The following is a 26228-nucleotide window of genomic DNA, read 5'->3' as shown; positions in this document are numbered from 1 at the left end:
TTGTTTATATTGATTTGTAAGAACAATGGTTTTTTATACAATGTGGTAACCATATAATTTCTGTATTCGCGACTGTATTTTTCAATAAATGACACCCAATATCATTTCCAATTGAAACGTTTATTTCGTTTTCAACAGTGTCACCTTCAAGCTTGATGGGATCATTCATGCTAATTGCATTATCATTTTGCCTTGACTGGATATTGTTTCCATTCTGTGAAAAAAAATTTCCCATGCTGAATGAGTAGTGTCGTCTATTTTACATTTTAAGTATATTTTTCCCCCTTCACCATATAAAATTCTATTGCATCAGGAACATTCATGGAAATTTTCAAGTCATTCTGACCAGTGGTTTTTATTTTAGTGTTTCGAAATCAGAACTTCAGTTACATATAATCACCCTGTAAACTGTAGCTTGTTGCTAATTAATCTGCATTAATTACACTTCATTAAAATCATTGTATTTGTCTAATTTTATCATAGTTTTTGCAACATAGCATCCTAATTAAGTGCATTGAAAGTAACTGGAGAAAACAACTATTATATAGAAGTGTTTATTATCATTATAGTCTGGAGCCCTTATATTACAATCAAGCAGCAAAGGTGGCGTACAGAATCATCAAATTAGATCACTAGGAGTTATACAGAAATGTCACAATGCAATTTAAAAAAAACCACATCAGCAGCAGTTCAGAGACAAATCAAATTTTTCTTGCAATAACATTTTAAGAGATAAAAAAAATCATTTAATCAGATCAAACAGAGATAAACTAAATTTTTTTGAAGCTCAAAGTCTCATGAGGTACCCGAAAGATCGTGAGCTGCATAATCTATCTATTCGAGCGTGGGCACCGTTTATTGTTTTTTCCTATATGTTGAACAAACAGACTGTTATAGAAGAATCTTATGCCTAGGTAAACATTCATCAACTAAAAAGCAACGTATATTTCTCTTATGAAACATAACACTACAGTTTATTTAAAGACGAAATAACGTCCATGGGTGTCAACCAATCTGGTTTTATCTTTTCCCCAATGTTCAAATGAAAAATAAAAGATTTTGCCATATCCATCAGCTCAGGCGATTCTATGTTCTCGTTCAGGCAATAATATATAAAGTGACCGTCAAACAAGCCTTTCAATGAACTGCAAAATGCATTTTTTACATTTGATTCAATGTCTTTACAGTCATCTGGCTTCATATCAGTCATAAATATGCACACACCTGTAATAATTTTTTTTCAAAATAAATTACACAGCATTAAGAACATAGAAGCAAACATTTATTAGTAAACAAAAATTATTCCCATTGAAAATATAATTTGAAACAATATTAAAGTGAATTCAGTTAACTGAGCCCTGATTTGATATCAAATGAAGATATTGTCAGGGCTAAATTCTGAATTTTCTGCATATTTTTATTTTAGGTCAGTGCACACTGGTCATTTTTTTTCACAAGTCAAAAAGCATATGTTCAGATTTTGTTTTTATCCTTTATGCTTTGATACTCATAAGTAGGTCTACCACAAAAGTGAAATACAACACACACACTCCTGAAATCATCATTAATACTGGTTCTGACATGCCAACATTGGCTTATAGCTTGTCAGTAATGATGAATTTTCAGCTTTGCCATCCCCCCCCCCTGCCCCAGGTCAACATAATCATAGTACAATAAGAAATATTCACTATTCATATACAGCACGTCATTGGCACTAGAACCTAGGAGGCTCAGGTCACATGAAACCCCCCCCCCCTCCCTCCCGAAGCAACTTTCAGACAGGTCGTAGAGTCTCTTAATAATGCATAGATATTGAATGCAATCCCAACCTCAACCGACATACACCCTCATGGGCCATATATACTTACGTCTAACAACACTAGGACCCCCCCCCCCCCAGTCGCCACAGTAGTGGTCACTTCAAGGCGCAAATGCAAGCCAATCTCCTCGTTAAAAAGTCTTGCCAGAGAGCAAGTACTACAACAGTACAAGTATTCAGTCATTACACTTCACTTCTGAAATATGGATGGCAGCACTGAATAATTAGGCACAACACTAGATACACACTCAGACTGTTAGGTACACACACTTACACTTCCACCACAACTCACTAGGTAGTAAATTGCCCATGGCAATAGACCTGAGTAGTGTTAGATTTAAAAAAACTCTAGACCCCCCCCCCCTCCCCATACCCGTTTTCTTCCTATCAGAGTTCTTATGGCACTATGATGAAACATTCTTTCTGCCAGAAGTTCCGCCAGCTCGACCACATACCATGTAAATAAAGCCGGGGCCCAGACCCTAAAAACCTGTTTTAGTCCACAGCATGGGATGATTTTGAAGGAAAACAGGTTTTTGCATGTTTGGACATCCAGTAGAGCACGGGTTTACATACGACTCGACTTTACATCCTTCTGCGCAGACAAAGCAAATCTACTCTCCGAGTTAAGTCTTCTCTTGAACTCCCTCACAAGCGTGTACCATTCATTGCTTTGTTAAAAGTAGACTCCATTAAAAAAAATAATAAATAAAACGCGTACGAAACTCAAAGAACCGATTTTTTTAAACCGATTTCCGTAGTATTGATAGTATCGCCCATAGCTCTGTAGTTCATTGTGACTGTCCGTAGAAACTACGGACAATCTGTAGCAGTTGGCAACTCTGCTGATTAAAAACAAATTACACTGCTGGCCACCGTAAATGCAACACCCTGAAGGAAGCATGCAAATAATATGAAATTTACAACGTGCATTAGCGGAGGTGAGATATGCAAATGATTAGAATTTCAGCGCAGATGCACATCACGCACGCCTGTGGCGCCACTTCAAAGCGCTATTTAAGGCTTGGAGATTTCGACGATTTGAAGTACGGCAATTGTGTTTTTCCTGTGGTTTTTTCAAAAAAACTATCATCTTTTGATCAAGTATCCGAGTTCGACAGAGGAAGAATAGTGGCCTACCGAGATTGTGGATTATCTTTCAGGGAAATTGGTAGTCGTGTTGGACGAAACCAAACAACTGTAATGCAGATATGTGATTGTTGGATGCAGGAGGGTACGACGGACCGACGTGTTCGATCGCATCCACCTCAGTGCACCACTTCACGTGATGACAGCCGTATTGTGCGTATGGCAGTGACGGATCGCTCAGCCACATCACGAACCATAACACATTCAGTCTGTACCGCATCATCCAGTGTTTGCGCGTACCATTCGACGCCGTTTACAGCAGAGTGGTCTGTCCGCAACACGTCCATTGCTTCGTCTACCCTTGACGCAGAACCACAGACGTCTCCGCCGCCAATGGTGCGATGAAAGAAGGATGTGGACGGCACAATGGAATGAAATTGTCTTTACTGACGAGTCACGCTTCTGTCTGCAACACCATGATGGTCGGATTCGAGTCTGGAGACACCGTGAAGAGAGGATGCTGAACAGCTGCGTTATGCACCGCCACACTGGTCCTGCACCGGGTATTATGGTATGGGGCGGTATTGGATATCACTCTCGCACTCCTCTAGTACGCATTGCCAGTACTTTAAAAAGCCAGCGCTACATCTCCGAGGTGTTGGAGCCAGTTGTCCTTCCTTACCTTCAGGGCTTGCCCACAGCCATATTTCAACAGGATAATGCGCGACCACACGTGGCACGCATTGTCCAAAGGTTCTTCGTCAATCGCCAGATTGAATTGCTTCCCTGGCCAGCTCGTTCTCCGGATCTTTCGCCGATAGAAAACATGTGGTCCATGGTTGCTCAACGATTGACCCAGATTACATCCCCAGCTGCCACACCAAATCAACTTTGGCAACGCGTGGAAGCTGCTTGGTCTGCTGTACCCCAAGAACACATCCAAAGTCTCTTTGAATCAATGCCGAGGCGTGTGGCAGCGGTGATCTCCAACAATGGCGGCTACTCTGGCTACTGATTTTGGCAGGAACCACACTTCACAGAAGTCTATAAATTTAATCATTTGATGCTTGGTCAACATGTTATCTACAAAATAAATATTGGTGCGATATCTCTTGTCTTTCTTGGTGTTGCAATTTGGGTGGCCAGCAGTGTATTTATATTACATTTTAATGCCCCCATATAAGACTATACGTTTTTTACAGAAGAAAAAGTTTCAGAAGTACTGTATGAATTCCTATACTGGTTCCTTGAGTATCGTTATATGGGAGTTCCAGCGCATATAAATTTAATATAATTGTCGAGCAATTAAAAGAAAGTTCATCCTATGATGTATTTTTTATTTAGGTTCCCAACAAGTGCCTTTGTTATCGAAATTTAATTTGTGGCATAAAAGGATTAAATTTCATAACATATATTTCAAATCTCAAACCTTTCAAGTGATAACTTTATAACATAAGATATACCTTTTCTTTTCAGGCATTTTGATGCTGCATAAATTAGCCCATTGTAATTGGCTTTGGTTTCTTTGCATAAGTCAACCAAAAGTCCATCGTACGTTTGTCCTAATAAAGAACCATATAATTACCATGTTGCAAGAAAAAACCCTTGGAAAAAATTTCAACTTCTATCATTTTGATTATTAATGCAATAGTAGATTGGCAATTTTAACATGCATCCAAATATATTCTCATACTTGAGAAAAATATTCTATTACTATTAACCAAAGCAGAATATACCAAAAACTGTGCCTCACATCATAATTAGTATTGGAACCTTCCGGAAAAATTTTAAGGCTTAAGGACTTTCCAGTGTAGAAACATTATTATGAAAATTTTCACTACTAAACCAAAGCATTATGCTTTGGGGATTTTTTTTTTTTTTTCATGTCACTTCTGTCAATTCCGTGTAAAATTTATATGCAAAGATATAAATTCCGTAACTTGTTCAATATTGTTTTTCTATCTTCTAAAAGTGATGATTGTGCAAACCTGCAACATAGCCACCAGCAGCCCTGTATATCAAAAGTTTAAACAAAACTCAACTAATTTCTCTAACATTATAACCAGTAAAAAGTATCAATTAAAAAAAAATTCTAAATGCGCTTATCAGCTTCAGAAAAGCTAATGTTAGCGCATTTTGAAGCTCTTCAATATAATTTTATTTTTTCTATGGTATATCCCAGAGAACTTCTCTTAATGTTTTTTCCCTATTTCTGTTGGCAATATCATATAAGAGAAATGATATGCACTTAAATAAGTTATACAAGACCGAAAGAAAACCATAATACAAAACAGTGGTTCAAGAGAGACTGCAGGTCAAAATCAAGTTAAAAGGGAGCCTCGACAGGTGGTTAGGGAGGGGTCAGAGAACTGTGAGAAAAAAAAATTGACCAAGAATTGAAACTTTATAAAATTTTTGATCATTAGAGATTTAGTTCTGACTAAACTCAATATTTAATAGGAAGGGTTTTGCTTCAATGTGAGGGTGCCTTTGATCAAGCAGGGGCCAGAAGAAAATACTGTCCAAAAGTGGTCATGAGCTGAAAAAGATTAACAAACACTGATATATTACATAATACAGTCAAACCTCGTTAATGAGTCACTCTTGGGAGAGCAAAAATATGACTTAGTAAGCGGAATGACTCGTTAAACGGAGTGAACCATAGCTGTGCCAATTCCTGCCTGAGGACAATTGGGACTTCCAAAAGTGACACGGTAAGCAGAGTGACGTGTTAACCGGGCTACGCACTAACGAGGTTTGACTGTATAGCAGACTAGAGAAGAAAAAAAACATTTTCTAAACAAAAAAGTAGGTCCATGCACAAGCACTTAGCAATGTCCTTGAGGAATTTTCTGAGCCCTTGTATAATGTGAATGAATGATAGGTGAACATTCATTTACAAGATAAGCAATGAAACTTACTCGAGAGGATTCATTTTTGGTTGGCACATTAGACTCATGCCACTACTCCAATGGAGGACTGTGGTGATACAGTATCAACTAGTTTATGCATGGGTGGGAAGAAAGCAGAGAAGTCAGGAAAATTCATTACCTTCCAAAAAGCTGAGCACATGTATGTAGACATACCTTTAGACATAACTCTCTAATAGTGCCAGGGAATAAAAACTTTATTACCTTATCAAGATGTAAATTAATATAAATGAACATGTGTTATATTTGAAAAGGACCTAAAGCACAAGTTTCCCCCCACCCTATACTTGGAAGGCTTATATAAAATGAACCAAGTGCTATTTTTAACATTTTTGAGATGTATGAACATCTAAACAATTGAAAAAAAGAGGTGGGATTTTTCATTTAAATAGAACCAAGTGACCAAGTTCGCTGTGTGTACTAAAACAAACTGCCAAACAGTTTTCATCATCTTATTTTATTTAAGCAGAACCAAGTTATCTTTGGTAGTTGGTTCGAGGAATTGACTCAAAGGAAAGGACAACCTCAAATTTTCCCCAGATGAAATTCAGAAAGTAAAAGATTACATTAATAAGTTTCTCCGATACAAATCCTATTGTCAAAGAAAGAGTGATGATACAGAATATTCGTCAACAGAACTAACAGAATCAAAAAAGTATGACTTATACAAGAAAGAAAATAAATCGAATGGCACAGTAAGTTTTAGTTGTTACAGGATGACACATCACATGCATTTTAATATCAAAAGAAAGATGCTTTCAATAAATGTGACAGTTTTCATGCTAATATGCAGAACAGCCACAACATTGCTGACATGGGAAAAATACAGGATTTAATGTGATTTAAATGTGCATCAGTTAGAAGCAAAAGAAGCAATGTGTGTGTGAATGATGACCTAAGAACTGCAAAGAAAAACAAACATCTGGAAACTTTATGATATGGAAGAAACATTGTCCCTAACACAATCGCAACAATTATTTATTACAAGAAGCAAATATGGGTATATAATACTGGGAAACACTCTGGAAAAGAAAACAAAAGTTTCTTTTGTTTGGGTAAAAAGGATTTCAGGACGAGGTGCTCAGGGAGTAAGTTCCTGCTTGAGAAAACACATTCTTACTCATGTTGGAAGGAATGTGAGAGATCTTATTTCATGGTCTGACTCATGTGGGGGTCAGAACCGAAACTTAAAAAATGTCCTTATGATGAATACATTGTTTGATCTAGATGTGCTGAAATCTGTGACATTGCAGTACCTCATTTCCAGAGAACCAACACCCCTTTTTTCTATGATGAAACTATGGGGGAGGGGAATATTAATGGTAACAGTAAAACAGCTTATTGTGTACCTAAAATCATTGTAATATTTTTTTCACAAAATGAGTTTTTATTTTTAATAATTGAAGATAACTTTAAATAGCTTTTTTTCAGTTTTGAGAATTAATGGCACTTGGTTCCTTTTATATAAAAAAGCTGTCCAATTATGTACAATCCAGCATTTTGAACAAGATATGAAAGGTTTATTCAGAAAGTATCCGACCATAATTTTTTGTGCATAAACCAATGAAGCTAGAGAAACGTGTTTTGGCACACATATGTAAGCAATCCAAGTGTGCATGCTAAAATTTTTTTCTGCCAGTCGTCTGCAGACTACTAATAAGTGAAGTGGGCATCATTGCATTTTTGTTTTCTGCAAAAAAAAAACTTGAACAAACGCTACCGCATTAATTGTGATGAAGCTGCTAATTGGAATGCTGAACCTCTTGGTAGTGCTACTTGGTGAAGGTTGTGACATGTGATACGTACTCACGATGAACCATGCCACTAGAATCAAAGAAAACATTCAGCATGACTTTGATATTGCATCGCCTGAAGACCAAACAATCAAAATAGAATGAGCGGATCCCATGCTATTGCTTGCAAGTTGTCTAGTCATTATTCAATGATTCTGCATCACTAGTCCTTATTTAGTCAATAACAATCTCATTTCTAGATGTTGAGGACCTACTAAATTGTGCCTCACCTTCCATTAATAGACATCATCTTTTGTTTCAAGTTTTTTCCCTGCTATTTTGTCAAAAAACTAAAATGTGACAGTGCTCACTGACAGTTACTCATTCATTGGCAGCCTGCTGGTGACCGTCAGCTTCTGAAGGCAGGAAAAAATTCAAACGTGTGTACTAGGATCACCTACATACATTGCACCAAATCACACCTCCCTAACTTCATTGGTTTACACACAAAAAATTCTGGTCCGGTATTCTGAGGAAACCTCATAAATCCTCAGCAGTAAAATTTCACTACGTGGAATGATGGTTTAAAACAAAGATAAAATAAAAAAAGAAATATAAACCTTTTGAAGTAACAAATTTCAAGAGATCAAGGGCATTGGAGGTGATTGAAATCAACCATTTTTTAGCGATTTGATATATTTATGGATGATGCTCCACAATTGATAGTTTGACCTAAAAAACAGATATCTCTATTAGTTCAAGATATCTTACAGAAAATGAATCCAATGTTCCTACAGAAAACATTTGTTATGTGCAGTCACAATTAATTTAAAATTATAACCAAAATTGAATAACATAGGAATTCAGCAAAAGCATTTGGGAAAATAATTAAATCTAATCAGAAAACTCATTCTATCATCTTGGAAAAAAAAATTTCACATATTCAAATTAGAACAGTATCTATCTATACAGTTCATAACTCATTCTGATCTGCTTTTAATGAAGGTGCCAATTTACAATTTTGAGGAAAAACGGGGGGAGGAGTAAAAACAAAAAGAAATTGTTAAAGCTCTATTGAGCAGATATTAGACCTCCGTTACTTGAAACAGTGTGTTACACGGGTTGAGAATATTTTAAATTTACAATGAATAAAACCGAGAAAAAATTGTTTTTCTCCTAAAAAAACCTGCCATTGCACGTTATGCCGGCAGCAGGGCTTCATCTTGAAATCCCAGGTGTCCTGAATATCCATATCTGTAGCCTAGACATAATTCAGTTTTAATAATAATCAGAGGTATGTGCTGCCTTACTACAACATATTTGCAGTGCATCTTAAATTTTTATCTTAACTAAATTACTTCTAGGCTAACGAATGGATATTTAAAGGAGCTCAGTTTAAGATGTGGCCTGCTGCATTATATGTACAATATGTGAAATTCACAAAAGTGGCTAAAAGTTACATAACCATTCAAAACAAAAATTTATATAACATTTTTTAAAGAACAGAGAAAGCAAGAAAACTCTAATACATCCATGTTGATTATAACTGGGTCTCGAAAGAAATTGCAAAAATTAAGCTCAATCTTTATAATTTTTTTTCCGAGAATAGATATTTTATCATGCTACTTTCAGAGGAAAAGTTTAGCTTCCGAACCTTTTCTTTTTTATATAATAAAAAAAAAATTACCAAACACAGGAACTCGTCATAAAATTGCAAAGTTCAAAGTGGAATATCTGAAAAAAGACCAAGTGAATTTTTTCACAGAAATAAGCTTCTAAAGTGGAAACTTGCAATTAAATTTTAAGACATATCTAGTTTCAGAGATATTCATTTATCGCTTTATAAAGTTTTCTTTTATAAAACTTTATAGAGCTTTATGTTTTTTTTTAATCAAACATATTTCAAGATGACAAGAGGCTAACTTGCAAAATCAGTTATCATTTAGCTATCATGTTACTGGCGACTGCAACATTTTTAGGCCAATTTTTACTCACAGTATTTCTGAAAACAGATGAGTACCAATCATAAAATTCATGTTACAAGTTTGCATCCATGAGATTATCTTTCAAAACAAATTACACTCTGTCTCAATCCAAATTTTTCCTTGAATTTTGCATTTCTATTACACACAAGTTCCCATGTTCGACAATTTTTTATGTTAAAAAAAAGAAGTTTCTGGGATTTTATTAGGACATTTATTAGTAAACAAAAATTATTCTCACTGAAAATATAATTTGAAGCAATATTAAAGTAAATTCAGTTAACTGAGCCCTGATTTGATATCAAAGCGAAAGACATTGACTTGATACTCATCAAATCAATGTCTTTCTATGTGTGCACTATAAGTTTGAAGAGAGAAGGTACGCTTTTCATGCCCAGAGCTATATAAACTTCGAGTTATTACACAATTAAGTTTTTATAGCAAACTAGCCATAATACCCGATGCTGCCCGGGTTTTCTTAAATTACTGGGAGGGTTGAAAAAGTGACAAACCATTATAAGGGAAATAAACTGTTTTAGATATACTGGTAGCATTAGAGATGTGACAAACCAATGTACACGCATATACATGTCGGAAATACATTGTTTGAGAACCAAGATAACCAAAGTAAACATTACAAAAGTGAGAAAAACTCTAGGAGAAAAAACTGGTTGACTTACAGATGCAGACAAAGTGAAGTAGAGAATAAATTCACATTAAATCTTCTCATGAGGAGGATAAAAAAACAACAGAGGTCCACACTAGCAGAAGCTACGAATATATTGGAAAAATAACCCTGTAAAGAAGCTCCAAAAAAATCACATCTTTCATTCTCTACAAGAGCATCCAAAAAAGAAAATTAAAGTTATAGTCCTTGGATCACGAGAAGAGTTACGGGAACGCCCCTCTCTGGAGAGGGTCTATTTCAGCGCAGGAATCCCAGGTTGCCAGTAAAGGCTGTCTTGGCACAAATCGGTTCTCTCTGCATGCCAAGGTATTCTTCAAGCTTCAGTGAACTCCATCAGTCATCACGCTTGAGTGAGCTGCGCTTTGTGTTGGCATTTGCATAGCTGCCAACTTTTGAAAATGAAAATTCGGGAGAATTTCGCGCACACCCGTATTTTATGCTAAAACCACTCCCTAATAAATACAATAGGGATTTTTCCAAATAAAATAGGGATTTTCCAAACATAAAAGTTAAAGCATAGGGAATAAAATCCCTACTCAAAAACTGAAGTCAAATTAAAATAGGGATTTTACACACATGGAAGTAAAACCCTTGGGAATGTGAAATTCCTACACAAAAAAAAAGTGAAATTGGAGGCCAAAACTTCAATGATGTAAAAATAAATATTGTGTTCAATCAGAAACGCTGTGAACAAACATTCTCCACGAATGACCCCAAAATCATCGGAAGATGAAGGAAAACACCGTCAATTTTTGAAGAGCACTGAATTTTTGTGACACTTGCTTGATGTTTTTTTTTCACTTCACGGCTGATGATGGCAGTCTTTCCATGACCGATGTTTATGTCCGTAACACAACTTGTACAAAAAGGAAAAGTCAGCCCTCTTCTGGAACGTTTGATGAAAGAAAATTCATCGGAATAAGTATCTTTAAAATTGATTAAATATGTTTTTGCTTATCATTATTCATGCTTTGTTATATCGCATGTACGTAACTTCAACAAAATAAATTTTGACCACATGTGCATCACCATAATCTTCAATTATTATCCAGGACTATTGGCTGCTAAGCCATTTCCTTGCACGATAAGACAAACAACTTTCTTGTTACCATCAGAGGGTTTGTAAAACTTCCTTAAAAGGGAATTTCCCCATTTACGACGTGTGACGTCATTTCAAAAGGGAAAAAAAAGAGGCTTCATGCCCCACAAGAAAAAGGGATTGTTTTCATAAGCGGGGATTTTTTTTAATGAAGTAGGGAATTTTTAGGGACAATTAGGGATTTTTGTGATTTTTGTAAAAATTCGGGAGATTTAAGAACTTTTCGGGAGATCGAGCGATGAAGATAAAATTCGGGAGATTCCCGAAAAATTCGGGAGACTTGGCAGCTATGCATTTGTTAAAAGATGTACTCGAAAATTGTTGTTAGAAATTTTGGAAGCAAAAAAAAATCATTTTTTACAACTATATATTCACTTTAGAGTGACCCGTCAAAGATTCCAGCCTGAGAGCCTGGCTGCAAGATGTGAGGCCATGCATAAGGGCATCAGAAGCATGGTCCTGTCATGCTGCAGCAGGACTACTAGACTGGGATCTCTCACCGGCCATCCATAGTGTGTAAAAAAAAGAAAATTATAAGAACTCTCCTGGGTTGGAGCCTTGTCAGCCCATACTTCTGGGGGCCATGGTCGAAAATGTTTTATACGTGTGGTTTTTTGGCTTCAGCTGAATGCATGGAACTGATTATTGAAAAAAAAGGCTGGAGTTTTCTATCCCTTCTACAGTCCCCTTCTGAATATAGATGGCAGCAGCACTGAAAAATCAAACACAACACTGCATACGCACTCAGACTGTTAGGTAAACACACAGTTACATTTCCGGCACAACTCAATAGGTAGTAAATCGCCCATAGATAATGATAGACCTGAGTTGTGCTCAGTTTGAAAGAAAGATTTCCTTCTGCGGAATAAAAAATATATTTTTTTGTATTAAAATAATGTGCTGTAAGTGCTCGAGCAGCCGGGCCGTCTTAAGAGTATCACGGACCTTCCCGGGCCAAGTGATTTTTTCTGAGGCCCTACCACACAAATTCTGGAAAATTTCAACCAGTTCTTATTTTTGTGAATCTAATGTGACAATGCCTTAAGGGTCATTCAAGTATTACGTCATCATCTATGGGGGGGGGGGGGGGAGGGTAGTTTCCGATTTGCTGACTTTTGATGACAAGGGGGGGGGGGAGTTTGGATAATGCTTACATCATCAACCACTCTTTATGAAAATACGAGTTAGGATTCAGAGGGGCAGAGCTGATGACAAAATTTTGCTGACAGGGGAGGGGGTCAAAAATGGCTAAATATTTGCTTACGTTATACTTGAACGCCCCTTAAGACGACACTGTCGAACAGCCAGTGTTTACTGAACAAAAACACTGCGATGATGATGCTATCAAGTGCACTACCGTGGTGTTTCAAATGAAATTTCTAGGAGGCCAAAATAGCGCTAACGACGCCAAATGGGAAAGCGCCGTTGCTAATGTGCTATTCTCGGTGGGCAGTCACTTTACCTAAAAGGAAATAATAGAATCGTCCGATGTAATGTGAAGTAGACAATGATCTTTTCGTGATCGGTGGACGATACAATTAAAATATTTTTTTCATAATTGATGATAACAGATGATGACATTCAATACATTTTTTACATTTTTACAATTATTGAGTGTTTTTGATTTTTTGTGAAAGTATAGTTTTCCTATATTGAAGAATTAGATAGTTCTAACTTTTTTTGCTATCTCCTTGAGATTCATATTAACCAAGTTCAAATGTTAGGTTTTTGTTGTAGAATTAAAATGAACACACTTGACACATGATCCACTGTATAAAAGAAAGTTTTTGCAGGTAGTGCACTACCTGCATTTAGTTTACCAAAGAGTACACAAGTCACAGTTACTTTCAAGAAGGCAATGATAACTTACATCTGACAAATAGTGTTGCAGATAAACTGGCAGTCTAGACAAGCCCATGTTTATCAGTAAGAAGTCTGGACCTGATTCAGAAAAAAATAACATACATTTAGTTGTTGAGAATGTATACAAATACATCTATTACTAAACTTTAAAGTGAACAGGTGCATGCATGTATATTTGCTAGCAAATGGAAAAATTACTATAATCAGGCTAAATATGGTTTGAACAAAAGTAAATTAAAGTATTTGTCTGCAAAGGCAAGCAAAATCAATGCAAAGAAGGGGCACTAGCATCTTGCTTCCCGTAAAAAGAATTGACATAAGCATCACTTCCAGAGAGAGAGAAAAATTATCAACACTGAGTGCTTACAGAAATTGACCTGATAAAAGGGATGCATTTATTATTATCAATTTTGTTTGGTGTGTCATTCATAAAAAGGTAAGTGCATTTAATAAACAAGAAGGTGTGATTGGTAGCTTACCAAGAATTAACTTCTGCATTGGAGAGCAGAGATTCCAAGGAAATTTGTACAAAAGATAAGATGTTTGCATACATATTATTTTTGCATAAATTGTTTCTTCAATAAGTTTATGAATTATTTCAAATTGTGGAAACATTCTAACAATTTGTGGATAGTATACAAAGCAATCGGCTAATCCCTAGATTATATATTTTGTTTTTAATCATTCATCAAGGATATGGATACCAAAATGAATGCATAGGTGCCAATTCCTAGACTTGAAAAATCTGTAGTTTATCCCGTGATGACACATTCACATCAAAGAAAACATGTCAAACAAATAAAAGGGGAAAAACCCAGGACTTTTTGAAATTGCAACGTGTGACCATATATAAATCCTGTTTTTCCACAATGCATTTTTCCCCTGTCCTGATTTTTTTAGCAATTACCCACTTTGCTTGCTTTAATCATCATAATTGGTGACAATTACAGATTTTTCTTACTTGAAATCCTGATTCCCCATATTTTTCCTGAGAAAACGGGGACAGTCTGAAATCGCAAGGATTGGAAAAGTATTTTCTTTAGGGATTTTCCATTCAAACAAAGCTCAATTTAAGGACTTTCAGGGATTTTTCTATGGAGATATGAAAAATAGAAGAATCACAGATTTCCCACTGGAAGATTTTAATAAGGCGGGTAAATTGAAAGCATTGCCACCTATGTGAATGAATCAGCTGTGTCTAATCAATAGGTAGAGTGATTCCAGTGAACTCCTGCAATGGGGATACCCATGACACTGATTCTACTTCCTTGTTGACTCACCCGTCATTTTGAAAGTTAACTAATACCTATAAAGATCCATGGTAATTAAGCTATGTAGCATATGATTGCATTGCTTAGCGGCCCCAAAGGCTACATGGATATTCTCAATATGGCTTGAATTGTGTGCGATGGTGAAGACCCTTGCCTACATGAATTAGGCCAGTATTACACTATAAAAGTTTGATAAAATCCCTTGTATAAAACTCAAAAAATTCAACCAATAAAGTTCATAGGTTACATTCAAGCAAATGAAACTGATAATCTTATTGGTGGCATTTTACAAGTTTTATAAAATTACTTTTATAAAACTTTTATAGTGTAATCCCGGGCCTTAGTGAATGCATGTCATGTAATCAGAGAGAAATGGCAGCATCAGTCAGTCATTAAAATTTTATATTGAGCATGAGTTCAACTCTTAAACAAGGGGCCGTTCAAGTATTACGTCAGCACGTTTTTAGCCATTTTTGACCCCCCCCCTTCCCCCCCCATGAATTGAAAAAAAAATTTTTAATGCAAAAATTTTTTTTTTAAATTAAGATTTCGAAAGAAAATACCTTTATATGTTACTATAATCAATTTCTGTTAATTTCAATGGTAAGAACTCAAAATTTCTCTAAGAAATTCATTGCAACCCACCGTTTGAGCCATACATGGTAAATCCTTGACTTGCAGACCAAATGTGGCTCTGAAGGTTATCTGATGTGTTTTGCCCCCCCCCCCAAAACTAATTTTGTAAAAATAAACTAAGCGGCACATTTACAAATCGTTTAAATGATTCATGGCACAATTCTAGAGCATTTAAGTGACCCATGGCACAATTCTAGAACATTTAAGTGGCCTGTGGCACATTTTCAGATCACTGAAGTAGGCCTCAAAGACCACTTTCACATTCAAAGATCACCTAAGTAACCTGTGACACAGTTCCAGAACACTTAAATGATCCGTGGCACATTTAGAGATACCTTGAATGACATACGACACATTTTTAGAGCACTTACGCCCCCCCCCCCAGTGCGGTTCTACATCACTCAAGTTACCTGCAGAACATTCAGATTACTTAAATGATCTGTGGCATAATTACGGATCACTTGAGTGATGCTTGGCACAGTTCCAGAGCACTTAAGCAGCCCGGACACATTTCCAGAATTTCCAGAGCACTTGAAGGATCTGTGAAACATTTAAAGATCACTAAAGTGGCTCTGTAGGGAACTTATCAATAGGGAGAATGTTAGTTCAGGTGCCCAATAACTATCGAAAGGTTAACCCCGTTTTTTGGCGCACCGTATAAGATGCCATTAAGAATACTTCATATCTTCATGAAGGGTGGTTGAGGACACAAGCATCATCCAAACCCCTGTGCCCTTGTCATCAAAAGTTGCCAAATTGGAAACCTCCCCCCCCCCCCCATCGAGGATGACGTAATACTTGAATGACCTCAAAGATAATCATAATCCTTTCTCATATAATCCTTAGGATATAATCCTAAGCCATAATCCTTTCTCTTGTAGATATCCCTTCCCCCCCCCCCGTAGACTGATATCTAAGAAAAACTAAATGTATATAGAATAATTAGTAACATTCACCCTGGGACACCTGCAGACTCAAGGTAATTCCTTGCTGAAGGCATCAGAAGTGGCATTTTCCCTGGGTTTAAGCTAGATAAAAAATCCTTTAGCAAAAAAGCAAAAATGAGGAAAAAAGCTTCAGCAAAATGCTGCAATGCTAATGATTGATGATTTGATGTTTACTCGTTTCATACCTCCTGTACGCATTTTTGCGAAAGTGGCTACTACTTCGTTCGCATTCTAATATTTTCGTTCGCATTTTGCAAAAAATGTGACCATAGCTTAAACCCTGCTGTGGGTGTACAATTTGAACTTGAACCAAAAAATTCTGATTTGTGAATAAATGCTGGGGTGCAGAATTTTTTCTACAGCATAAATAGAGTGCTCAAGCAGCCAACGTTTATATAACAAAAACACTGATTGCAATGTCATTGAGCAGGCTGCTGTGATATTATGAGTGAAATTTCTTGGAGGCGTAGATAGGGTTTGAAAAAGCGCAATAGCCAATGTGCAGTCGCTGTACCTGAAAGATTAGAATGGAACTGTCTCACCTCGGGCTATGAGGTCTATAATACCCACCAGCAAAAATGTATGTGACATAATAAAAATGTAAAATGAAATGATTCAGGACGAAAAACTCCAATGAACTTACTCTCTGTAAAAGTAGATTCAGACAAACATAAGCCGCAAAACATGGCATAAAACCGATGTCGAACATTCGCTACATCTCCAGCAAATTCACCATCAGCATCTGTAAGTGAAGAATTGGGGGGAAAGAAAAAAACATGAAAAACTGGAAACGCTATGATGGGGGGAGGGGATAAGCTTAAAACGAGGGTGTGCAAGTTTTTTATGGTTTAAAACAGTGATTCCCAACGGGGCCGTTAACGGTCCATGGGTGGCAGCAGTAGAAGCTATGAGTATAATATAGAATTATATGGGTAAGATTGCGTTGGGGGCGATGGGAGAAAAAATTTCTGAAGAAGGGGGGGGCGAAGGGACAAACTGTCAGGTCAAAAACCTCAAATATTGCTTTTCAATATAAAATTTCCCATTGGAAATACACACGTTAATTACATGTAATGTTTGAAGTAACTGTTATACAGGATGATTATAATTAAAGTTAGTTTTTGAAAAGGCTGTAAAAAAAGAACCATTGGCCGGAATGACCTGACATTTCACCTGAATATACATGAAGCAATGAGATTTTGCCAGAAAAATAGTTCAAAAACTGACCAATAGATGGCACTGTACTCTCCATAAGATGCAAATTAAAAGACAGTAAGAAAAATCGTACAAAAGCAAACAGTGGTGAAACCATCTGGAAAAAAATGTGGTAAATTAACTGCTACTTTAGAAATGTTCAATATGCTGTCCACCGTTTTCTCCTATGAGCTAAAAGCGCACAATAGCATGTTGCCCAACAGATCTAAGTGTATCAGGAGTGAAGTTGTGAATGTGTTGCGTAATGCGGTTTTTAACTCTGATAAGTTTGCAATCAGACCACTGTAAACACCATTTTTTAGATTACCCCACAGACAGAAGTCACAAAAATTCAGGTCAGATGATCGTGGCGATCAAACTGTTGGAAAATGGCGACTGATAACTCTGTCATTACCAAAATGGAGATTCAGCAGTTGCTTCACTGGTGTTGCAATATATGGAGGGGTGCCATCATGCATGAAAATTATGCTATCCACACATTGTTGCAATGCTGGAATGAGTTGGTTGCACAAAAGAGATTCATATCGTGTCCCATTGACGGTACAGGTTACAGGACCCAAAGGACCTATCTCCTCGAAAAAGAAAGAGCCAACGATAAACATTGCCATAAACCCACACCACACAGTGATCTTTTGAGAATGAAGAAGCAATGGTTGCATTTGGAATAGATTCTCTTTTGCCCATATCCTGCAATTTTGTGTATTGACAGAACCTTGGAGATGGAAATGCACTTCGCCTGTCCACAAAATGTTCCATGGCCATGCATGGTCTACTTTCATCCGAGCAAGAAATTGCAGGGTGAAATGTTCTCATATTGGCAGGTCCTCAGGAAACAACTCTTGAACATGCGTAATTTTTATGGATAGCAAGCATTGCAGGATGTTTCGTAAAATTTTACAACTGTGCTGACAGGCATGTCTAAAGTTTGGCCAATTCCCAGAGCACTGCACGTTCCCAAAGCACTGCTTGGCGCTTCCTGCAATGCTGTAGCCACTTGCTCCACTGACGTCGAAGCAATTGCTTTCCTCCCTCTGCCACATTGCACGTCAAACGAACCCGTCTCTTCGAATTTAGCAATAATCTTCTTTAGACAGTTTGTAGACATCGGACCAGAGCCACTTCTAATACCCTTTAATGTCTGGAATTTCTTTAATGCAGATTCCACACAGTCACCGTTCATGTAAAAAAAGTTTCAAAAGCAGAGCCCGATCCTTCAATAACACCGTCATGACAACCTTCTCTGAAACAAAGAACAAAAGGAACTGCATGTTCCCCGCCTTTTATCACAATTGCAATGTGCTGTGCACATGTCACGTCTTTTAATTTGCATCTTATGAAGAGTGCAGCGCCATCCGTCAATTTTCTAACTTTTTTCCTTTTGCCAGACAAAATCATGTTTGCTTCATGTATATTCAGGTGAAATATCAGGTAATTCTGACCAGTGGTTTTTTTTTTAACAGCCTTTTCAAAAACGAACTTTAATTATAATCTTCCTTTACAAGGAATAAAAAAAATACTCATTACGATAATAAAATAATTTTCTACTCTCTACAGAATTTATTTTGGACAATGTTTTTTTTCCTTATAAAATATACAATTTGAATAAAGCATAGTATAAATGCTGAAGGAAAAACTGTGGAATGATTTGATATTTGTCAGTTCAAGATGATTCTCGACCCTCCAAAATTTCTTTAACTGCTTATATATGTGTATCGATATAAACCATCTGCTGTACTATTTTTATAACAAATAGGTGTTTAAAAAGAGTTATTTTACATCATATACATAATGTTGATTTATGTTATTAAATTATCTAGATAATCACTGATATTCAAAACGATACCCTTATTGTGCATAGCATTAGAATATAGCTAGCAGTCAAAATACTAAATTGTAGGACTAAAATGTCCTTTAATTTGGCAGTGCTGGGACATGTATATGATACTTGAGAGAGAGAGGGGGAAACTCCTGTAACTGACATGGTAACCGAGAAACTCTGTTAATGATAAAAAAAGAAAAGTAACGATTAAAAAAAAAAAAAGTAACGAAATAAAAAAATAAATATAACTTTAACTTCAAGAAATGGAAGTTAATAAAATTTAAGGATGAGATTTAAAATAAGGCGAAAATGATAGAAGAGCGAGCATGTGGGGAATGAGAAATTGCGAGAACGAATGGTGGTGAACGAGGGAAAAGAAAAAAAAATTCCTTACTGTAGTTCGCCCCTCTGTCGTAACTTATTCTTAGTGCAAAAGTAAGAATAACTACGTTTTGACTATGATATGACATATTTACTAGCATTTATAATGCTGACGCATATTTTGATAGCATACTTTAAAATTAAATTTAATACCATTTATTTCACAGGAATATTAAACATTTTTAAATATAATAATGAGCTGGTTAATGTGATCGACTGGTCTCGAGACAGTTAAGAGAGTGTATGTGAGAGTCCTTATCTTTTGTCGCTTGCTGGACTAGGCAGGTGCAAGAGTTCGCCACACGTACATTATGGATAGACTACATGTACCGTTGAGTCACCTCAATGCAATGGTTTTTTTATTGAAGCCCCCCAAAGCAGAATATGCTGAAATTTGCGATGTACGTCGCAGAACAATTAATGCTACTGCAGAACAATCTGGAAGACTTTTAAGAAAAGTGTGGGAAACACACTACTATGGTGGTTTTTACTGCAAAGCATTTCCAGTCACCGTTTCAGAACAATGCAAAACATTCTGCTTTGGGGATTGAAGCTATTATCTTAATATGCAATGGGTATCATGTTCCGCGCGCCTGCTCTTCTTTGATTAAAAATACTTGTTGAAACTTTGGATTTATACAACCTAAGCTAAGAAATTTTTAGGTGAGAATAAATGAGTTTTATTAGTGTGTTAACAGAAGTTGCGTGAGAATTTTTCATATGGAATAAAATTTTGGGCCGATCAGAAAATTTAAAATATCAAAATATTTATTTTGTGGTCAGTAATTATAATTCAAAATACAATACACTTTAATCTGCATAAAAGTAAGTGTTCTGTTATTTAACGAATCTATCAGGTTAACAAAAACTATTTGGCATCAGTACGTTTTTCACTGTTCTAATACTGAACTAATTTCTGAGGTCAGGAACCTATTCCTGATCTCCTATCACACCAAAGCTGGTTAAAGAGTAAGCGTTCCCACAATGCATTGAAGGTGGGTGCAAAGAAAACCATAGCGCCATCTGTAGTGTGAGAGGCAAAACAAGCACGAGCTCCCCGGCTTAGCCACACCCATGTTTATTTTGATTAACCACTACGGTACATATTATGTCTTATAAATCCAGCTTTGGTCTTAACCTTTTACCGGCTGAAATTCAAGCTAATATGCAGTCTTTCGGAAAGCAAAAGAAATAACCCATTTAGTTCTTGAACTTCTTTCACATCCAAAGAAGCAGCGATAATTTGATGCTCCACAACTCGCCATTTCAAATAATGTCAAAAAAATCAACTAAGGTAACGATAAAAAAAGAAAAGTAACGATTAAAAAAAAAAAACAAAAGTAGCGAGATTACAAAAATAACAAATATAACTAACTTCAAGAAAGAAAAATATGGCCCTTATGAAAATTCTGGCCTTTCAAAAACGAAATAAAATTTAAGGATGAAATTTAAAATAAGACAAAAATGATAGAGCGAGCACGTGGGAAATGAGAAATTGTGAGAATGAATGGTGGTGAATGAGGGAAAAGAAAAAAAATTCCTTATTTTAGTTCACCCCTCTCCCGATAGTGGCGCTAGTTTGTGACCGGTTCTTCCATAGCAGTGACAAACAACGCTTCACTCTTCAATCAGCTTTGTATCACACATACAGTGTAAAACCTGTCTAAGACGAACACCGTATGAGACGGAAACCTATCTTGAATGGAACAAAATAATAGTCCAGTGGATGTTTTTTTCCCATTATGGAAACCTCTTTAAGACGGAAACTGTCTAACACGAAAACGGAAGGCATATTTAGTCTATTTTCAGATAGAAAACCTGCTGAAACTGAAAGAATTTTTGACAAGTGCAACTTTTTGTTTCTTTTGAATGGGAAAAAATTAAGTTTTACTGATTTCTCTTTCGTTAGGGAGCTCTTTAACTTCTCGGAAAAACGATGAACGCTAACTACTTTTTCTAAAGCAGATATATTGAAAGCCTCTTTCGAGCATTTCGTTTATGATGAATATGGCTCTTGTTGGAAGGTACTCCTATTTCTTAGAAAAAAGTTGATAATTTCCATTTTAAACTAGTTCAGGTGTAGAATAAGGGAAGGGAGACTGAATTATTATTCACAATTTTAGGGACACTTTGTTTTTTTTAACGGTTCATTCAGGGTAGAGATGGCCACAAGCAACAAGTCTTGGATTTGAACACAAAACTACAGGTGTTAGGAGGCTAAAGAAAAGTAAAATTTAGGTGTTACAGAGATGTAGATCTTTCTTTCGCAAACAATATTGCTTGTTGATCTGCCGCTGTGGTGGTCGAGTGGTTATAGTGACGGACTCGCGATGCAAGGATCCGGGTTCGAACCCCACAGTGGTGGTCGGCTGAAGTTGGTTTTCTGTGGTTCCCAACTTCAAGGCGCAAATGCGAGCCGATCTCCTCGTTAAAAAGTCTCGCCACAGAGAGCAACAGTCCTACAACGATAAATCATTCAATCATAACACTTCACTCATAGTTAGAAAAACTAGTGGCAAATGACAGCACTACACATAACAAGCATTACAGAGAAACAACAAAAACTTCACGTCAGGTTTCACTACACGTACACGCACATTCCCGCATGTACCGATTCGTTGGGGGGTTCCGGGGGGTGTGTGTGGGCGGGGCACATGTGTGGTGTAGTAGTAGTAGGTAGGGCCTCCAAAATATGGCTCGGGGATCCATGATGTTCTTAAAATCAGCCACCTCGTTGGGCAATTTGCCTGTTGTGGCGTTGTATTTGTATTTGTATTTGTATTGTGACGATTTTAAAAAAGGTATGCAATTTCGTAATTTTTTTATTTCAAATATTAAAAATTTTTCACTTTTGACAAAAGTTCATTCTACTGCTGTTCGGGAGGACGTTTTACATTGAATTTTAACAATTATCGAATTAAATATGCAATTTCAAATGCATATTTATTTGAAACAACAAACAAAAAAATTCAAAGTAATATGTCTGTCTCTGTTTAATACTTGTTGGCAGGGTTGTTTGGTTTAAACCATGGTTTTAACCATGGTTTAATGGCTTTTAACCAAGTGGTTTTTTTAAAAAAACCAGTTTGGTTTTTTCAAAAAATCAAATAAAAGTTGCCTAAACATAATTTTTTCCCTTGAAAAATATCATATTGGTTCATTATTAGCCAAACTGTTTCATTTTTACCACATTTTATATCCTTGGGGTACATTCTGATGGTATATCTTTAAATAACATACGATTTTATAAGTGGTTTTTTTCAAAAAGTCTAATAAAAGTGGCCAGATTATATATTTTTTTTTCATATGAAGTATCTTAGTCATTTAAAGTTATATATAAAAGCAAATTTCTCATTCTTACAACATTTTCTAACCTTTGGCTACATTCTGATGCTCTATCTGTAGCAAATTCATGAATAAGGATTGCATCACACATCTAAATGTAGTGGTGTATTATCTCACAGGGTTTCTTTTTCCCTTCACAAAGAAGCAGCTACAGTAGTGACACCATCATGCTAGGGGCAGGTGGTCCTATAATCCAATAAAGACACCAGCTGTCCTTAAAGAACAAAGACCAGTGTACTCTAGTTACATTACCTCACATACATTTTCATTTTCTTTCCCCATAAGAAGTAGCACGTCTCCCACTGTATATCTCCCAGTCTTAATATTCAATAGTAGTTTTTTTTATACTTTCACACTGTTAAGCCCAATTAATCAAGGTTCTACTGTATAGTAGTAACAGATTTCCGAAAAATAATCAGCTATATACAGGGTGATTATAATTAAAGTTTTGATTCCAAAACTATACAATAAGTACTGATCAGAATGACTTGAAAATTTGCATGGATACTCCTGAAGCAATGGAAGTTTCTTTCGCAAAAGAAAAAAGTGCAAAATGTGCAAGTAGATGATGCTGTACTTCGCCAGCAGTATAATCTATTTTGTGCCACCACATCATTTCAGCACTTCCACAGCATCAGTGTGTGGATAGAACTTCTATCAAGATGCACATTGCAATACCAGCAAAGCAGCTGCTGAAGACCCATTTTGACAGGATGCACCTTAACCCTTGTAACTTCTGGCTGTGGGTGTAATAAATAGTGGTCAGATTGCAAACTTTGAATTGCAATCTCCAGTACATTCCCTATATGTTAGAAGTTCCTCAGGAATATTAACGGGGGGGGGGGGGCATTTGGTTTAATAAAGCTGAATTGCAAGCACATCCACATTATCACCATGGCATACTCAGATTCTGTTGTTGAACAAGAAATTTTGTGCTTTCAACCTCAGGTTGGACAACATATTTAACATTTCTTAAGTAAGTTGTAGTTATTTGTTCAATTACTTTGTTTTTTGTGATGTTTCCATGAATTATGAAATCATGCAATGCTATAATTAAGGTATCATTTTGCCAGGACTGGCTATCGTTTCCATTCTGCGAGCAAATTTTCCACATGTTGGATGATGTCATTAATTTTACATTTTTAAGTATTTTTTCCCCTTTACCAAATAAAATTCCATTTTTTCAGGAGTATTCATGTCAATTTTCAAGTTATTCTGACAATCGTTCTTTTTTACAGTGTTTTGAAATCAGAACCTTAGTTATAATCACCCTGTATATCGTAAATCATTGCTAATTAATCTGCATTATTTATGCTTCATTAAATACATTATATTCACTTACTTTTTATTACTTTTTGCAAAAAAGCCTCCTAATTAAGTATTACTGAAAGTAACTGGAGAAAAACCTTTATATACTATATGATTAATAATAACATTGAAAGAATTTTCAAACACACAGTAATCCATTGAGTTGAGCGAAAAATAATTAAATTGCAAAAGTTGGTTTTTGTTAAAATGTAAGAAATATTTATTGATTAATTAGCATGGGAATAGTGTTAATTACATTAATAACCATTTCATTTTAGTTCATTATTAGAAGTTTGAATGATTTTTCAGAAATTTCATTGTTTTTAATGTTAATACTATTTAAAACAAAAAACCGGTTTAAACCAAAAAAACCTGATTTAAACCAAAAAAACCCGGTTTTTTGGTTTTTTTCAAAAAACCGGTTTTTTTACCAACCCTGCTTGTTGGTTTATAGTACTTAGGCCAGGTTACACTATAAAAGTTTTATTAAAGGTATTTTACAAAACTTGAGAAGAAAAGAACCAACGAGCCTGTTGATTCCATTCACTCGGATGTAACCAATACGCTAATTGGTTGCATTTTTCAAGTTTTTAAAATGATATTTTGTCAAACATGTATAGTGTAATAACGGTTTCAGGGTGATGTTATCAAAATTTAAGTTTCGCAAAGTGACAGAAATAAATCTGCATACAGGGCGATTCAGAAGAGATGGGGAAAACTTTTATGTGAGGTGAGAGTACACACCAATACAAACAATTGTCACCAGAAAATGCACGGTTTAACATGAAACACAAACGTGCTAGCATGTTTTGAAACAGCTGCTCTGTAAACGTTAAAACGGCATTCCAGTTGAAATTTATTTGTGGGAAAAGAACACCATACATGAAAATGTAACCTGGGGAAGAAGAAGAAGAAACCGTATGTAAATCTGCGCCACAATGAATAAAAGGCACTTTAATATTACTGAAAAAACAGATATTCACTGTGACGCAGATTTGCACACGGTTTCTTCTTCTTTCCCAGGTTACATTTACACTGTGTTCTTCTCCCAATAAATTTCAACTGGAAGGCTGTTTTAACATTTGCGTAGCAGCAGTTTCAAACTGCGGAACAGATGCAGTATGGTCTTCCACGGCTTTGGCAACTTTTCCTGGCAATAAGTCGCCAAAGTCATCGTAATGGGTTGCTGTATTTTTCAACATCTTTCCAGTTTTTGCTGGGTGATACCAGGTGGCACTAACTTTGGGATACAGGATTTTTCTTTTGTTCACCCCGTGTTTTTTGCAAAATTCAAAACAGCCGTTGTTCCATTTCCAGCGCCTCTCTTGGATTATTATTCCTCCCTTCTGTAGCTTGAGTCATTTGGATTATTATCTACTGGTCAGGTTGCATCATACCGTTTTATAATTTCGTTATATTTGTTACTTATTCGTCCATTGTCATGCCTTCTGACTTATCGGTTTATTATTTAAAATGAACCTAGAGAATTTTTCATGCCCGGAATTTCCTTATGCCCCGATCCGTTCATTATTTAAAAAAAGGGTCCAGGTTTCAGTTTTTAATACATAGAATATTTATTGATTCAACCACTGTTATTACTGACAGAACTCAGAGAAACTTTCATGATCGGAATTCCTTATTAGGTACGGATTACACTATAAACATTTTGTAAAAGCTCTTTGATAAAACAGGAGAAATTCAACTAATAAGAGCACCGGTTGAATTTTCTCGAATGTAACCGATGCGCTTATTGGTTGAATTTTTTCAGTTTTATAAAAGATCTTTTATCAAAATTTTATAGTGTAATACCGGCCTTATTAAAAAAATGGTCCAGGTGTAATTTTTTTTAACTGATACTTTTATGCTTGGTGGTTTCTGTTGTTTTGCAAGCTGATTTTTTTTTTTTCTTTTTTTTTCGGCGTCCATAGTGCCTGACAGCCTTGGCAAATTTTCGTCGCTCCATCAGACATGTTTGGCGCCAAAAACAAAAGTCGCCAAGTGGCGGGCCATACAGAAGCTGTTCCTCTATGAGTTCTAGACTCATGCCTGCCAACTTTTGGAATCTAGAAATCCCGATTTTCTCCCGAGGGGGGGGGGGGGGGC

General features: G+C 36.1%; 1 long non-coding RNA gene across 1 annotated transcript; it reads right to left on the bottom strand.

Annotated features, from left to right (window-relative positions):
* Positions 1–540: 540 nt before the first annotated feature.
* Positions 541–25759, bottom strand: LOC149063764 (uncharacterized). Its single transcript, XR_016196097.1, has 5 exons — positions 25729–25759; positions 16701–16799; positions 13211–13281; positions 4372–4470; positions 541–1224 (listed from the first exon to the last, which is right to left on the bottom strand). It is a non-coding gene; the product is annotated as an uncharacterized LOC149063764 (long non-coding RNA).
* Between the last annotated feature and the right edge of the window lie 469 nt (positions 25760–26228).

The sequence above is a fragment of the Pholcus phalangioides genome, unplaced genomic scaffold, assembly GCF_987345545.1.
Source record: "Pholcus phalangioides strain wild (caught in Gottingen) unplaced genomic scaffold, Ppha-v1.0 ptg000043l_1, whole genome shotgun sequence".
In the NCBI taxonomy this organism is placed as follows: Eukaryota; Metazoa; Arthropoda; class Arachnida; order Araneae; family Pholcidae; genus Pholcus; species Pholcus phalangioides.
The sequence above is the reverse complement of the archived record's forward strand: the minus strand, read 5'-3'. Positions and strand labels throughout refer to the sequence as shown.